The sequence below is a fragment of the Malania oleifera genome, chromosome 4, assembly GCF_029873635.1.
Source record: "Malania oleifera isolate guangnan ecotype guangnan chromosome 4, ASM2987363v1, whole genome shotgun sequence".
NCBI lineage: Eukaryota > Viridiplantae > Streptophyta > Magnoliopsida > Santalales > Ximeniaceae > Malania > Malania oleifera.
Window position 1 is genome coordinate 61,078,583 of NC_080420.1, and position 18,170 is coordinate 61,096,752.

The window sequence follows — 18,170 nt, forward strand, 5'->3', positions numbered from 1 at the left end:
TTTTTAAAATAAGGAGCATTTGATAGATAAAAATGCACCTCAATGCGGATGTAAAAAAAATGGTAGCATTTGAAAAACCTCTTTTTGGTGCTTTTCATTCCAAAAATAATTTTAACCTTTTTGAAATATATTTTGACCTTATAAAAATATTTTTCAAGTATTTTAAAAGGTATCTAGGTCCAAGAAGTTAACCTAAGAGCTTCATGTATCCATATTGAAATTATTTGAAGTACTTACATAAAACTTCCTTAAGATTCCTTGAACTCTTGAAGTCTTCATGTATGTCCTTACTTTGAGTCCATCTTTTCTTCAAGCTTTCAATGTACTTTAGGTTTTTAGCAAGTTCTCTTTAATATGCATGCTCTCATAATCTTCAAGCTTTTTTTAAATCACCTTTAAATCCATGCTTTGACTCTTTTAAGCTTCATTTGATCCTTGTGAACACTTTGACCTTGCTTTCACATATGTGATCCTTGTCAGTTCTGAAATATCACCACTCAACCAAAAATGTTAAGTTCCGAGCACTTTGACCTCTTTCACATATGTGATCCTTGTGAGTTCTAAAATATCATCACTCAACCAAAAATGTTAAGTTCCACTTGTTTGTTAGCATCAAAACAAAATTTTATGCCTTGTAAGGCCAATAGGCAGTAGGGTAGGCAAATAGGAAAAGAAGAGTCAAGTAATAATAGTATTGATAGTTATGGTGTGATCCCAAGAGGGAGGGGGTGAATTAGGATTTAAAACTTTTTGGCTAAATTAAATTTACGCCGATTCACCACAAATTATATCCCATTCAAAATATACGCGTGTATGTAAAATAAGTAAACAATGAATACATACATACACGTGTGGAGCATATCTCATTTAAATTAAATGTGTGTATGTAAAATAATTATAATACTAAATGAACAAGAATACTTGTACGAAATTTAAAGTGTAGAAATTAAATGAGAGAGAGAGAGAGAGAGAGAGAGAGAGAGAGAGAGAGAGAGACACACACACACACACACAAACACACAAAAGATTTGTTATCGAGGTTTAGCCAATTCTGCCTATGTCCTCGCCTTGGGCAAAACCCCAAGGATTTCACTAACCTACTCATTTAAACAGGTGGAGTAGAAGCCGTTTACACTTCTCCTTATGGGGTGGAGTCTCCCCAGCTCATTTGCTGGGCGGAGTCAAACCAGTTCTCCTTACAAGGTGGAGTCTCCCCAACTCAATTACCGGACTAAGCCAAACTAGTTCCTCTTTACAGAGCGGAGTCTCCCTAGATTAATTACCAGGTTAAGCTAAAATGGTACATAAAATGGTTTTTGTACAAAGAAATACTTCTGAAAAAGCTGAGTTGTACACATTAAAATCTAAATGCACTCTCATATGATTTAAAATGAAGCCTTGTACAGTTTATAAAAAAATCCTCTCAAAATATTTTTCAAGCAAATCGGTGAGAGTATGGAAAATGATTTTGCTTTTTTGAAAATGACCTTTCAAAATTCCAATACTATTAGGCATTGAGCAAGATATATGAAAGTGAATATTAGCTCAAGCCATTGTCAAGAAACTTTTTAAGCACAATATATTCTCAAAGCATTCTTGAACTAACCCCAAAGTTTTTCTCCCAAAAATATATTCAAGAATAAGATTAGGAGAAACTAGGGTTTTCTTTAAATGATTGACCTTATAAAGATAAGAAGACTTAAGAGCAAAATATATATGAGATTTAAATATATGCTCAAGTCTTACTTGGATAAACATAATATTTCTCCAAAAAAATTTTTTACAAAGAAGAGTATGGGACAAATATTATCTTTGAAGAACATTTAAAAATCAAGGAAATCAAGCATAATATATATGAAAGATGATACATGCTTGAGCCTCTTCAAAATAAAACCCCCAAAAAATTTTCCCCAAAAATATTTTCAAGAAGGAGTAGGAGAAATAGCATAAATGGGGTATAAAGATGTGGGAGAATCAAAATATAATCAAACCTATTAGCAAGGTGATTCTCCAACTCTTTTCAAGTGTATAAGGCTTGTATTTATAGGCAAATACCATTTCTTGCCGTTTTGTGGCCGTTGGGGGAGTAATATATATATTTTTTATTTTGAAATCTAGTCGTTGAGCATTCTAACGCCGTACAAAATCGTCAATGGTTTTTCTGGGCTCTCCCAAACCGTTGACTGTTTTTTCCTAAAAGCCTTCAACATGAAAAGAATTTTTTGCTGCGGATACCTTCCAGTATTTGGGCATAACGTTTTCTATAAAACTCCAATTTGAACGTTCTTGGTATCAATAGAAAACTAAGAGAAAATCCCAAAAATTTCATGTTGGACACCATTTAAGATAAGGAGTGTTTGATAGAGAGAAGTACTCATTAATGCGATCGAAGAAATATGAAGGGGTTTTTTAAAAGAGCTTGTTTTGGAAAACTGTTTACTAAAAAGTTTAGGCCCCTAAGGTCAATCTAAGGTCAGGTAGAGCTTCAATTTAAATCAAATGATATACATGCACAAATTGAAACCTAATTACTATTACAACTTAAAGAATAAATAAAATCTTCCTGCTTTTGTTTCTTAATACTCCATGGAATACACCAAAATTTGTGCTCGATTAGGTACTCCTTGGCTTCCATTTTGCATCCCTCATTTGCGCCTTCTGCATCATAAGTCTGTTCAAAGACTAAAGGCACAAAATGAGATGTTGTGGTTTGTCATAATCAAAACAGGGATCGGACTCTAAAAGTCAACAATTTCCTTTTTTTGATGATGACGAAAATAGGAGAAAAATTGGGATTGCCTGACAAGGCTCCCCTTTACAAAATGCATAATTTAAAGTGATATTAAATAAAGTTCATATTCATAGATGAAGACTTTAGAAATTTATATGTTAAGCATTTAAGTTTAGTGATTGAATGTGCGTTTATGTATTGAAGCTTACTTTAAAAGATATTCAATTTAGCACATTTATCATTTTCCATTTTGAAAAACAAAAGGATAGGGAGATATCAAATTTTGCTCCTCAATCTTCTCCCCCTTTTTTCATCAGCAAAAGGGCCAAAAAAAATATTTTTAGTTAATATTCTCCCCCTTTTGCCTTTGAATTTTGAAACTTCAAGACAAAAAGAATTTAAGAAACACAGGTCATGAAAGTCTTTTAAGCACACAAGCAAGACATAAGATTTATCTATTACAAGTTCATTCATTGCTTTAAAAATAATTTAAATTCAACTTCCCTTTATGATATTACTAATAAGTTCTATGGATTGTGCTTGTTGAAAAAGAAACTTTAAAGATCATGCAAGCTATGTTTTTTTGGTAAACATTTAAGCACAAGACATTATATATATATATATATATATATATATATATATATATACTGGAAAAATACGGCCATATAGATCCTAAGGATATGGCAATTTAAATCAAGATCATATGGCTACACAAATGATTGTGGCTAAACAACATATTTCAAATTAATATTTTCAATAAAATCATCACATTTAAACACACAAACCACACAAAACTTCTAATCTAAGCTAAAATATGGGCGAGTACGACAAGATATGAAAATTTAATTTCAAGAGCTCCCCCTATTGATTTGAAAAGCGGGCTTAGATGAAGTTAACTGCTTATACTGACAACAAATGTGAAAAATTCCTTAACATAGTATAAGCAATGAATATGAGTCCTAAAAAAACATTTACTGGATATTAATTAAGACTATTTTTATCTAGTCAGTAAAATCATTCTATAGAATACACATGTATGGAAGATTGAAATTAAGTCCTACAATGGTGTTCATATATCCAAGAACAATCCATATCATAGTATAAATCCATAACAAATAGTATATGATGTTCATGGATTCCATAAAAACTTAGGACTCAAAAAAAAAAAAAAAATGATGCATGTGAATCCACAAGAATACTATAATAAAGCTCTATCTTATTTTCTAATGATGATGGGGCTCAGCTCCCCTGTATGTTTGCATGCACACATGAATGCATTTTCAGATAAGGATGATATTCAATTTTCACGCATTCATCATATATTCATCCTACATAAGAATTTCAACATGTAACAAATATGGGCATTCAGCACACAAGTAGGACATATTGCATTTTAATCAGCGCTTGATAACCAATCAAGGCTATATTCAAAAGGTATGCAATAGGGGTTCTATAAAGAGATGACACAACTCAAAATACACAATCAGCGTGTGCAAAATGAAAATTCCCCCTAATTCATGTATTTCCTCTAGTTAATGTATTTCCCCTAGTTACAAGGACTTGAAAATTATAACATGATTATTGACCATTTGGGTCCTACATTAAGTACATAACCCAAGTGTTGGAATTGGTGTATTCCCAAGAGGGGGGGGTGAATTGGAATTTTAGAATTTATTACCTAGGTTGAACCGGATAAACAACAATATATACACAACCTAGGGTCTACCTATTTAATTTCCAAATGCGTAGATAATTATAATGTGAAATTTAAGTCATACGCATCATTCACCCATAACATACATGTGCGGTAAATATAAAGTGCGGAAATATAAATGAACACACGATATGTTATCGGGGTTCGGCCAACCGTGCCTACGTCCCCGCCTCAAGCTCCCAAGCTAGAGGATTCCACTAATAGCTCACTTAAGGGTGGAGCGGCACCGTTTACAACCAGGTCAAATTAACATAGGGCTGACCTCAACCTTAACCAGGTCAATTAGTGGGGCTGACCTCAACCTACACGCCTTAACAGGACGACGCACCTAGCTTTCCTAACCGGGTCTAAGCCAATCCGGGACTATTCCAGGGCTAGTCTCCCTCTTCAGGCCCGTGCCTGGAGATACAACCAATGTGTATTATACTGAAATGGTACAGTGATTGTGCTTTCAAGTAAAGCAGATATGTACCCAGATTCGCGCAATAATATACACCACAAATATGAAATAATATGTAAGCTCAATGTGGTCTAGATGATTCAACTCTCAAAGGTATTTTCTATCGGTGTAAAGCGTACGTGAGAGTGTCAAACAAACAATCTTTGTATCACAAGATATTCAACAAATAGTTTCACACAAAGATGTCAAGTCTTATGTATTTCAATCATTAAGATATCTCAAGCATGTATGTATTAAACGATGTATATGCTTGGTTTGCAAAAGACGTGTAATCTTTGTATTCAGCAAATAATATATGAGTGAAAGAATATTGCAACAAAGATTTTATCATACTAACAAATATCTCATCAAATATTTTCAAGATAAAAACACAGTAGATATTTGAAAATGTTTTTGCAACCAAAATGAAAATACCCTCTTCTTAAGATCTTGCAATGAAGATGCAAGCTTAGAAGATCTAACAAGGTTTTCTTAGGAAATGCTTATTAGCAAAAGCCTCCTAAGAATCCTAAGGTTTGGCTCTCAAGAAAGTCACATCAAACAAATAGCATATGGAGAGCAAACCTATTAAACAAAACACTCAATCAACTTACAAAATATGTAGGCAATGCTAGAAGGCAAGTATGAGTGGTTTGAGTTATAAAATGAGTAGTATAGGGTTTTTATTTTTCAGAGAATTCTTCCCTAATCAAGGTGACCAATCTCTCTTAATCTTTGCAAATGTACCCATATATATAGCCATGGAAGGAAATATGACCGTTGGGGACCTATAGGGTATTATTAGAAAAGCTTAATGACGTTTAAGGCATTTTAACCCTGTTTAGAAAAATATTAACTACGGTAAAAATTGGAACAACCCGAGAGGTCCGGTCAACCAAAAGTGGTTCGGTCGACCAGGACTCAAGTGGCTCGGTCTACCAGGGGAATTTTGAACTGAGTGGTCGGTCGACCGGGCAAGGGCTATTTTCAAAAACTCCGAGGTTCGGTCGACCGGGGCCTTTTTGAACTGTATGGCTCGGTCGACCAGACCGTTGGGAATCCTCCCAAGACCCCTTGGTCGACCAGGCAGTTGGAGTACAAATCTGGTCGGTCGACCGGGAGGTCAAAATGTTGACTCCCAGGTGGTTCGGTTGACCGAGGTCAAATGACCTGTAATGGCTCGGTCGACCGGGCCTGGGTCAAATAGTTGACCCGGACCGGTTTCGGTCGACCGGGCCAATTTGAACTGAATTTTCCGGTCGACCGAAAGTGCACCAAGTGTGCATTTCGGTCCCGTATCTACCCAAACAATTCCTATTCAAGTGCCTAACAAATATATGTGAATATGTGTGTATCCTAAGGTCACTTTGGGGTCCAATTTGAGATCACCAAAAAAGTCCGGTGTCGGTCGAAGGTTCACCCTAAGGTCTTTCCACGGTTCAGTTTGAGCTTGCAAATTGAATCATGTTTGTGATGTGTGTGCTTATTACAAACTGAAGAACCCTAATTACTATTACAGACAATTTTACTGAAAGTTATTACAATTAATAGTTATGAAATTGTCTTCAAGCCTTTCTTGCTTTGTGCACATCTTGATCTTATCATTCTTGATTCCTGCACAAAACTCAACAACTCATTAGATATAATGAGTATTTGTCATAATCAAAACCGGGCGTGACCAATAAGGTCAACACCAAGGATTAGGCCCAAATGGTGTCCACGAACTAGATTTTCCTAGATTTAGAGAATTTGCCTAATTTTGAGCATTCTAGGAAAAATCAATGGATTATTAAAAAACTTGTGCATGTTTTTCAAATTAGCACATACCATTTAAAGATGCACCAACCTATCCAATAACTTTTGCATGCATTTTCTATGAAGACATTCCTAAAGTCTAACTAGCATGCAATAGTCTAAGTGACCACCTAGGATTTAAAGAATGATTTTCAACAATGTCACTACTTTGATATAACATAAGACTTGTGTAAGAATTTAGAGTTTTAAAATAAGTCTTATGGAGTCATGATTTTGGTTAACTAGCCAGCATGTGAGTCTATATGTGATCATTCAAAATCAACATGCAAAGACCTAGTTAACTACTAGCATACAATTCACAAATCTGCATCAATCATGCAGGTGGCGTTTAGTTCAAGCATGCATCTCAATAATAGATCATATAAAAAATATAATCCATTCATAAAAATTAAACTTTAAGCAAAGAATGGATATTAAGCTTTTAGTTCAAATTAGCAGCGGTTCAGAAGCCAATAAACATAAACTATCCATCAAATTTAATTAAACTTTGAGTGAAGGATGGATAATAAGCATTCAGTTTAAATAGGCATGCAGTTTAGTTTAGCTCAAATGAGAATTTATGTCATAAATTATCCATAGATTATATAATCAATTAGTAAAGATGGATATTAGCATTCAGCTCATACAGATCATCCAAAAAGTGTAAGTACAAATTTAAAATGCTCATTGGATGAATTTTAAAGAACTCCCCCTCAATTATATAGCCTAAGCATTATTATCTTATGCTCTCAATTTTTATTTTCCACTTCAAAATTTTAGCCAAGCCTCTAAATTTTCAATAAATTAACTTCGGCTTTTTATGCTTAGATTTAAACTAATATCTTCTACTAAAAGGATGAGCTTCAATTGTATCTGAAAATGCTTAATCATTTAAGTTTCAGAATGAATTTAGGGTTATATGATACATAACACTAGATTAATTCCTTAAAACTCAATTTAATGTGGTGGACAAAAATATACTATACTTAAAATATTTAAACTCTAAGCATATATAGCATTAAGAATTAAAAAATGTGTCCACTTGAAGAGGGTTTCACTTAAGCATGCTTCTAAAATTTAATTTAATAATGATAATTTGTATAAGCATAAAATATAGCATGAAGAATCATTTAGCCCAAAAAAAATTGTTCATTTGAAGGGGATTTTCTTAAGCATGCTATAGCCAAAATTTTCAAAATTTAACCAATCATAATATATATATAATTCAAGCAATTGGATTGGATATTATCAATTAAGATTTTCATATTGGCTTGCTTTTCTAATAATCTTAGTATAACAATAGTGTATACTAAAATTTAAAATTTTAAGCATAAAATACTATTTAAACATTTAAAGCATTATAACCCCTCATATGTTGTATCGTAAAATCTTATGAGTACTAAAAAAATATTTCTTTGAAATGTACCTCATAAGATAGCATGCTATTATTGCAAACAACATCATGATTTATAAAAGATTCAACAAAAAAAAAAAAATTATATGAATCATGGCATGAAATATTTAATAAAGTTAAAGGAGAAAAGATATACCTTTTCAAATGACTCCTTCTTAGACGTTTGAGCTCGGAGTGGCGTTCTCCTCTCTGTCGGTTTTTCCATATCGCTTATTTTTCCCAAAATTTCCTTAGCACTTATACAAAACATAATCTCTTTCAAGAGGATTAGTAACTAAGGTACAATATAAATATATGCATGGAACACAAGATGATATGCATAAAAACCATCTCATGCTTTTTCATTTTAATTTCAATGTTGGGAAACTATGCATTTTAAAAGAATTTTCATTTGGACATAATTTCTTTTGAAAAGCACTTTCCAAATCCCCAAAACAATTGATTTTACAAAAATCAGTTTCAATATCCAAATAGTAAAATCTATACAATAAAATCGGTGGAGGATATGTAAAGGATTTATCCTCAAAACAGGGATACACCAAAAATGAGCCCTTGCAATCTTTATGCAAAAATGGTTAAGCATATTGTAGCCAGGCTCTAATACCAATTGAGAGTTATGGTGTGATCCCAAGAAGGGAGGGGGTGAATTAGGGGTTAAAATTTTTTTGGCTAAATTAAATTTAAGCCGATTCACCGCAAATCATATCCCATTCAAAATATACACGTGTATGTAAAATAATTAAACAATGAATATAGACATACACATGTGGTGCATATCTCATTTAAATTCAATGTGTTTATGCAAAATAATTATAACATTAAATGAACAAGCATACATGTACGAAATTAAATGTGTGTGTGTGTGTGAGAGAGAGAGAGAGAGAGAGAGAGAGAGAGAGAGAGACATGCACACACACACACACACACACACAAGATTTGTTATCGAGGTTCGACAAATCCTGCCTACGTCCCCGCCTTGGGCAAATCCCCAAGGATTCCACTAACTTGCTCACTTAAACAGGCGGAGTAAAAGTTGTTTACACTTCTCTTTAGGGGCGGAGTCTCCTTAGCTCACTTACCGAACAGAGCCAAATCAGTTCTCCTTACGGGGTGGAGTCTCCCTAACTCAATTACTAAGTTGAGCCAAACAGGTTCCTTCTTACAAGGAAGAGTCTCTCGAGCTCAATTATCAGGCTGAGCCTGTAATGACCCGAAGTATAATGGTATTTAAATAATTATTAAGGGAGTGGGAAAATGGAAACAAGAAATTCGCCGGATCGACGATCTGAGGCCACCACGAGGCTCCTGGGAAGTTCTCTCCAAATTTGCCAGAGCGGATTGTTGGTGGGACCGAGTTGAAATTCATTCTTGATTCAAGGTAAGGTTAAATATTTAGAATTTGGTCTTTCCGTAGTTATAGGAAAGGTTATTCACGGAGAAATACTAAAGTTTAGTTGTGTGAGTTGTTGGTTTCAGGGTATTGCTCGGGGAACCCTCTGGGTGTAGGACGAGTAGATTTTTAGGGGGTTTCTGTTCAGTATTAGGTAAAGGAATAAACTAAAATAGTTATTTTCCACTCAAATTATTACTATTTATCAGCAAATTAATTTTCAGAAAAACATGTATTATATCCGAATATTATTGAGTAAATGCATATTTGGGAAAATACTCCTATTATATAGGAATTACGATTTTAAAATGAAATGTATGATTCTATTCAGCATTGTGTGGCATTAATATTATTTTTACATGATATGTATGATATTATGGCAATTTTACGAATAAGCATGTTTTCAGGAATTATGATATAATGCAGTATATGATGATTTTGAAATATATGATAAATGACTTATTTACTTAGAATGATATATATGAGATTTTTGGTGCAAGGCCGTGATTGATAGCTGGTGCAAGGTCATGTATGTTATACGTTTTTGGTGCAAGGCCGTGTTTATGAAATGTTCGGCGGAAGGCCGTATTTACGAAATTTCGGCACAAGGCTATACTTATGGAAGTATAGAAATGCTATCAATCCATTTATGTTAAATGCTATATTATCATGTACTAGATGTTATCAGAACCCGGATGTTAGTTTAGTACAGTTTCAGGAGCACGATACCGTAGCTATATAGATGAGATATCTACATTCAGATTGGTGCTAACCACCCCACGAGGGGGTGGGAGATGGATAGTCGATGTGGATTTAAGTGTAGAGTTGTAGACGTCCACCTGGCAGTCCAGACCAGGGTGTGACGGGCCAATCGTACTTACAGAAATTTTTGACTCGGGAGTGGTCGACTAGCCATTGTCGGACCCCGCCTTCGGGCTGCACGACCCGTCATGGGGGGTGATACATGACATCAGTTAGCATCCTAGGTATGTTTTCAGTATTATCAGCTAAACTAGAAATTTTATGAACTATATGATTTATTGGAAAATACAAAAGTATATGATTATTCAGTATGTTATGAGAAATGTTTCAAATATATGAAATGTACTGTATATGTATAATTGCATTAAATGTTCATGTTGCCGCATAGCTGTATTTAGTTTATTTTCCCTTACTGAGAAGTGTCTAACCCTCGAAGTTAAATAACTTTTAGGAAAACCAAAAAGACTGGAAGATCGAGGCCATCGTTGAGTCTGTTGAGTTACCCCGCTAGGAGGGTAAGTTTGGACTAGGATCAGAAGTTTTTGGATGTGAGATCGGTGAAACTCTTAGAGTAGCAGAGGACAGTACCTGTGGAGATGACATGGGAGTGGTTTAAGGAGATATTCTTCAATTGGTATTTTTTGGCTTCATCTAGGGAAGCTAAGATAGAGGAGTTCCTGAATCTGAAGCAGGGATAGAGAACGTGCAACAATACTCGGCGAGATTTATCGAACTATCTCGCTTCACCCCGTACATTATACCAGATGAAGCAAAGAAGGTACGACAGTTTGAAAGAGGCTTGAGAAGAGAAATATATAAGCAGGTGTCGATTATGAAAATGCAGGATTTTTCTGAGCTGGTAGATAGACCCATTATAGCAGAGATGGGAGAGCGGTTGGAGGCTGAGGAGCAGAGGTAGAAGAAGAGATCCACACCTTTTGGTTCCCAGTAGGGAGTTGGTCATGGTTCGTGGAAGAGAGGTGGCTACTACAGAGACCGGAGACAGGAGATGGGGACTCGAGGTTTTCAGTGTGGACAGCCACTTCCATCCTACTCAACTTGTGGGAAGAGACATCCAGGGGAGTGTCATGCCGCGCGAGGTATCTGCTGCCGATATGGGGAGCCAGGACATATGATGAGAGATTGTCAGGCTTAGATTGGTGTTGCTTCTGCTCCTAGACCTGCTCGGGGAGGCTATCAAGTGCCACGTGGAGGCCTACAGAGGAATATGGCTCCAACTAGGGTCTTTGCTCTGACGCCGAGTGATGTTGAGGCAGACGGTGACGTGGTGACAGGTACGGTTAATATCTTTTCATTTAAAGTTGTTGCACTCTTTGACTCAAGGGCCACACACTCATTTGTATCTGTGGGGTGTGTTAAATTATGTGGTGTTGAAACAAAATTACTAGATGTTGAATTATTAGTGGCTACACCAACTAGGTCAGTAGTGAGGTGTAGTAGGGTACTCTGTGGTTGTCCAGTTGATGTTCAGGGGAGAATTTTATCTACTGACTTAGTGGTGCTGGATATGCGTGGGTTTGATATCATCTTCGACATGGATTGGCTAGCAGCTAATTTTTCCAGTATTGATTGTCGTGCAAGAGAAGTGATGTTCAGACATCCAGGAAAACCAAAATTCAAATTTACTGGGTCACAAGTATAGTCTCTACCTCAGATGGTCTCAGCTGTTTAGGCGAGGAGGCTGCTTCTGAGTGGTTGTCAGGGATTTGTGGCCTTCGTGAAGGAAACCGCAGGGAATGAAGTGAAGCTCACCAGTACGCCAGTAGTAAAGGAGTTTACCGATGTGTTTCCAGATGAATTATTGGGTTTGCCACTTGATCATGAGGTAGATTTTCTTATTGATCTACTTTTAGGTACAACACCGATCTCTAAAGCACCGTATCGAATGGCGCTAGTAGAGTTGGCAGAATTAAAAGATCAGTTGCAAGATTTACTTGACAAGGGTTTCATGCGACCTAGTGTATCTCCATGGGGAGCTCCAGTACTATCTGTGAAGAAGAAGGATGGGTCTATGAGGATGTGCATAGATTATAGAAAAATTAATAAAGTGACCATCAAGAACAAGTATCCTCTACCATGTTTCGACGACTTTTTTGACCAACTCTAGGGTACGCGAGTATATTCTAAAATTGACCTCAGATCAGGCTACCATTAGGTAAAGGTGAGAGAAGAGGATATATCGAAGATGGCCTTCAGGACCAGATATAGGCATTACAAGTTCCTTGTTATGCCATTTGGTCTGATGAATGCTTCTGCGATATTTATGGATTTGATGAATAATATTTTTCATCCATATTTAAACCAATTTTTTGTTGTTTTTATTGATGATGTACTGCTCTATTCAAGGAGCTATAAGGAGCACGAGATACATTTAAGGCAAGTTTTTGCAGATGCTCAGGGAGAAGAAGCTGTATGCCAAGTTCAGCAAATGCGACTTCTGGCTTGAGGAAGTTGTGTTTTTGGGGCACGTTATCTCAGGAGACAAAATTTCAGTGGATCCTAGTAAAATTGAGGTAGTAGTGAATTGGGCTAGACCGAGGAACATCTAAGAGATCAGGAGTTTCTTAGGGTTAGCTCGTTATTACCGCTATTTTGTTGAGGGGTTCTCTGTAACGAACCAAAGAATAATGGTATTTAAATAATAAAAGAAAGGGAAATGGAACCTAGAAACAGAAGGAAGCAGTCGACTTTGTCGACGACATTACACTTTGGAAGGAATAACCGAAGGAAATTGTCAGGGCCTCGTTGACAAACAAAAGGGATTTGTCGATGAGGGTATAATAGGACCTCGTCGACGAAGGCAAGGTTCGTCGATGAGGAAATACCGAGAGAGGTTTTCAGCAGTCTGAATTTCATTGACAAGGAGTGGGTTTCATCGACAAAATTATTAAAGGACTCATCGACGAGATGACGTGGCTCGTCGACGAATCCAGTCCTATAAATATAAAAAACCTGGATTTTAGCTTCAAAATTAAGAAAACCTCACACACACACACTCTCTCTCTCTCTCTCTCTCTCTCTCTCTCTCTCTCTCTCCCTACGATTTCTCTCTCTTCTCTCTTCAATTTCAAGCCGGATTTTCGCCAGTTCAACGATTTGAAGCCACCACGATGCTCTTAGGGAAGTTCTCTCCAAATCTGTCGGAGCGGATCATTGGTGAAAGCAAGTTGGAAATCATCCCTAAGTTGAAGTAAGGCTTTTTAAGCCAAATTTGGTCTTGCGGTAGTTATTGGAAATGATATACATGTGACAATACTAAAGTTTAGTACTGGGAGTTTTCATTTTCAGGGTATTGAGCAGGAAATCCTATGGGTGTTAGATTAGGATATTTTGAGGGCTTTCTCAGTAGCCAAGTAAGAGGATAAACTAAGCTAGTATTTTATGAAAAATAGGTATACTGTCATAGCATTTGATTTCAGGAAAATAAATGTACTTATATATGATTTATATTTGGGAAAATACTGTTGAAAATGATGGTATGTTGAATATGCGAAAAACCTGATAGTGTGGCATGAGTAGAAATTGTTATGAAATATTGTGTTTTGAAAATGTGTTAATGATATGAATTTTTATAATGGAAAATTGGCGTACAGGCTATGCTATGTGTATGATTTGCCAGTGTACGGGTTGAGCTATGGATATATTTTGCTGACATATGGGCCGTGCTATGGATGTGATTTGCCAGCTTACGAGCTAAGCTATGCATATGATTTATCGGCGTACAAGCTGAGCTATGGAAATGATTAGCCAGCGTACGGGCTATGCTATGATTTGTCGGCGTACGGGCCAAGCTATGGTAAAATGTGAAATACTAGCGTACGGGCCAATGATTTTCATGATATACGTATATATGAAAAAATGATATGATTGATTTGAAAATTAATGATATGAAATATCCATGTATCACAGTTTCAATATATGTTATATGGTATCAGAATTTGGTTGGCTTGGTTTAGGCTAGCACTTGCACGGTACCGTAGCTATGTGTCCATGGTCAACGTGATCATGATATTTGTGTTAACGCCGTTGTATGGAGTGGTGTGAGATTGGATGGTCGATGTGGTTTTTAAGAAGTGTGTGGGTGCCCCTAGTGTACAGACGAGGTCAAGAAGACCCATCAGACTTACAGACTGTACTTTTGACTTGGCAGTGGTCAGCCAACCATTGTCAGGTCCCGCCTTCGGGCCACACAACCCAGTCATGTGGGGGTAATACATGACAACAACTAGCTAACCTACTAGGAATGTTTTTGTATTATTATTATATGAGATGAAATATGTTTATGAAAATGTAGTATGTTCTGCCATGTTTTGATGATATATATATTTTCCCAGATTTGACATAACAGCTACTGAATATGTTCTGTATGGTATATGTATAACACGGAATACTCATGTTGCCACACACTAGTATTAGTTTATTTCCCTTACTGAGAGGTGTCTCACCCCAAAATTTTATAAATTTTTCAGGAGCCCCTGATAAGAGAGCGGGAAAAGCCCTGCTGATTTAGAGCTATTTGTCTGCCCTCTTTGAAGGGTAAGTTTTAGTAGGGACAGTTGGATTTTGTGGGAGGTGTCCCTAGATCTTGTTTTTGGGATGTATATACTGAAATACAGTGGATATAATGACTCTGGTATTTATGGTAATGTGATGGATGTTTTCATATTTATAATATTGTGATTGTGTGTTTCCTACTGCTTACGCTTCCGTTATGTGTTCTGATGTATCCCTGGTACCCACGGGTCCAGGTGGATTATGATCTGCTGAGCTGGGATTTATGATATTAATTTTATTTATTATAAAAAAATGTGAAAATTAAGCAGGTCGTCACATTCTCAGCATTATCAGGGCCTCTGACACAACTGATTAGGAAGAATACCAGATTTGAATGGGACAAAAGCTGTGAGCAGAGTTTTTAGGAATTGAAGCAGAGGCTAGTCATAGCACTAGTACTGATCATCCCATTAGGGGGTGAGGGTTACGTCATTACAGTGATGCATCCTTGAAAGGACTTGGCTGTGTATTGATGCAGCATGACAGAGTAGTGACGCATGCGTCCAGATAGTTGAAAGAATACGAAAAGAACTACTCTACCCATGATCTTGAATTAGCTGCAGTAGCACACACATTGAAGATTTGGAGGCATTACCTGTACGTCGAGCGGTGTGAGATTTTCTCTTACCACAAGAGCTTAATGTATTTCTTCACCCAAAAGGAACTGAATATGAGATAGAGTAGGTGGTTAAAGTTAATTAAATATTTTGATTGTACTATCAGTTACCACCTAGGGAAAGCAAACGTGGTAGTTGATGCACTGAGCAGGAAGTCTAGGGAATCAGTGTTGACGACTATAGAGATCCAGCGTCTGATCATGATGGATCTGGAGAGACTCGTCATAGAGTTGGTAGTGAGTGATCCTCTTGCATGTATTTCCAGTTTAGTAGTGTAGCCTACTCTGTAGGAAAGAATTAAAGCCACTCAGAATGAAGACCCAGAATTAGCAGAGGTGATAGATAGGGTGCAAACTGGTTAGGGTAAGGAATTTTGCATCTCAAATAATGGAACTTTACGGTTCCGTTCTAGAATGTGTGTTCCTACTGATGTTGGCATCAGGAAGACTATTTTGGAGGAGGCTCACATATCTTTGTATACAGTTCATCCCAGCAGTATGAAAATGTATAGGGATCTGTGAGAATTTAACTGGTGGAGTGGTATGAAGAAGGAAATTTTCAAGTATGTAGTTCAGTGTTTGACATGCCAGCAGGTAAAAGCTGAGCACTAGAGGCTAGTGGGTTAGTTGTAGCCGCTATTTATCCCAGAGTGGAAGTGGGATCATATTTCCATGGATTTTGTCTCAGGGCTGCCATCGACATCGCATGGCCAGAATGTGATTTGGGTGATAGTAGACCGGTTAACTAAGACCGCCCATTTCCTCCCTATCAAGATTAGCTATTCCTTTAGCCATTTGACAGAGATTTACATTCAGTAGATAGTTCGTTCTCATGGAGTGTTTGTATCTATAGTGTCAGATCGAGACCCACGTTCCACGTCACGTTTCTAGAGAAGCTTACAGGAAGCTTTAGGGTCTTAGTTATCATTTAGCATGACATTCCATCCTTAATCAGATTGGCATACTAATAGGACGATACAAATATTGGAAGATATGCTCTGAGCATGCATATTAGATTTTGGGGGTAGTTAGACTTAGTTCATGTCACTAGTAGAGTTCGCATATAATAACAGTTATCAGGCCAGCATTGACATGGCACAATTTGAAACTCTATACGGTAGAAAATGCCATTCTCCGTTATATTGGGACGAGATGGGTGAGCGGTGAGCTGTGGGACTAGAGCTAGTACAACAAGTATATGATAAGGTTTGGCTCATCAGGGATAAAATCAGTGCAGCTCAGAGCCAACAGAAGAGTTATGCCGATAATCGCCGCAGGAAGTTAGAATTTGATATGGTTGATCATGTATTTCCGAAGATAGCTCTGTTAAAAGGGGTTATGAGGTTTGGAAGAAAGGATAAACTTAGCCCTAGGTTTATCAGTCCATTTGAGATTCTAGAGAAAGTGGGACCGGTTGCCTACAAGTTAGCTTTACCACTTGCATTATCCAATATGCACGACATATTCCATGTTTCTATGTTTAGGAGATATGTCCCAGACCCTTCTCATATTATCAGATATGGTGAGTTAGAGCTCAGTGATTCGCTAGTTTATGAAGAGGTACCCGTGCAGATTTTGGACAGAAGAGAACATGAACTATATAATAAAGAAGATTCCTCTAGTAAAAGTTCTATGGAGGAATCATGTAGTAAAAGAGGCTTATTGGGAGCTTGAGGAGCAGATCAGACAGAAGTACCAGCAATTATTCCAAGAAGTTCATATATAATTAGGAAATGTAAGTAAATATGTAGTATTTCTTTTGCAGGTACATGTAATACTTTAGTTAGTAAGGCATATTTTAGTTTTGGGGGAATTTTCTTTTGATATATATAATCTCCTAGGACTTGGAATATAACCATGGTATTCCTCCACCATAAGTGAGGGTAAGTAATAAAATAAGTAGACCGTTTTGCCTTTAAAGGATGATGAGTTGTATGAATGGTAAATTTCGAGGATGAAATTTTTTAAGGAGGGGAGAATGTAATGACCTAAAGTACAATGGTATTTAAATAATAATTAAGAGAGTAGGAAAATGGAAACAGGAAAAAGGGGGCACAACAAGCTTCGTCGACGATGCTCTTTGGGCTCGTCGACGAGGGTATGTCTCGTCGACAAGAAGATATCGAGAGGATGTTTGGGTGACTCTAAATTTCATCGATGAAGGGGAGAATTCGTTGACGAATATCCTATTGACCTCATCGATGAGGTGACGTGTCTCGTCGAAGAAGCCCTTAGTATAAATAGTGTGAAACTTGGATTTAAACGCAGAAAAATCGGGAAAATCACTCTCTGTCTCCTCCTTACGATTTCTCTCTCCTCTCTCTTTGATTTCAGCTCTGTCGTTTGTTGGATCAATGATCAAACGCCACCACAACGCTCTTGGGGAAGTTCTCTCCGAAAATGCCGGAACGGATCGTTGGTGGGAGCGAGTTGAAATTCATCCCTGATTCAAGGTAAGGTTAAATATTCAGAATTTGGTCTTCCCATAGTTATAGGAAAGGTTATTCATGGAAAAATACTAAATTTTAGTTCTGTGAGTTGTTGGTAAGGGAATAAACTAAAGCAGTTATTTTCCACACAAATTACTATTATTTATCAACAAATTAATTTTCAGAAAAACATGTATTATATCTAAATATTACTAAGTAAATGCATATTTGGGAAAATACTGCTGTTACATAGGAATTACGATTTTAGAATGAAATGAATGATTCTATTCTACATTGTGTGGCATG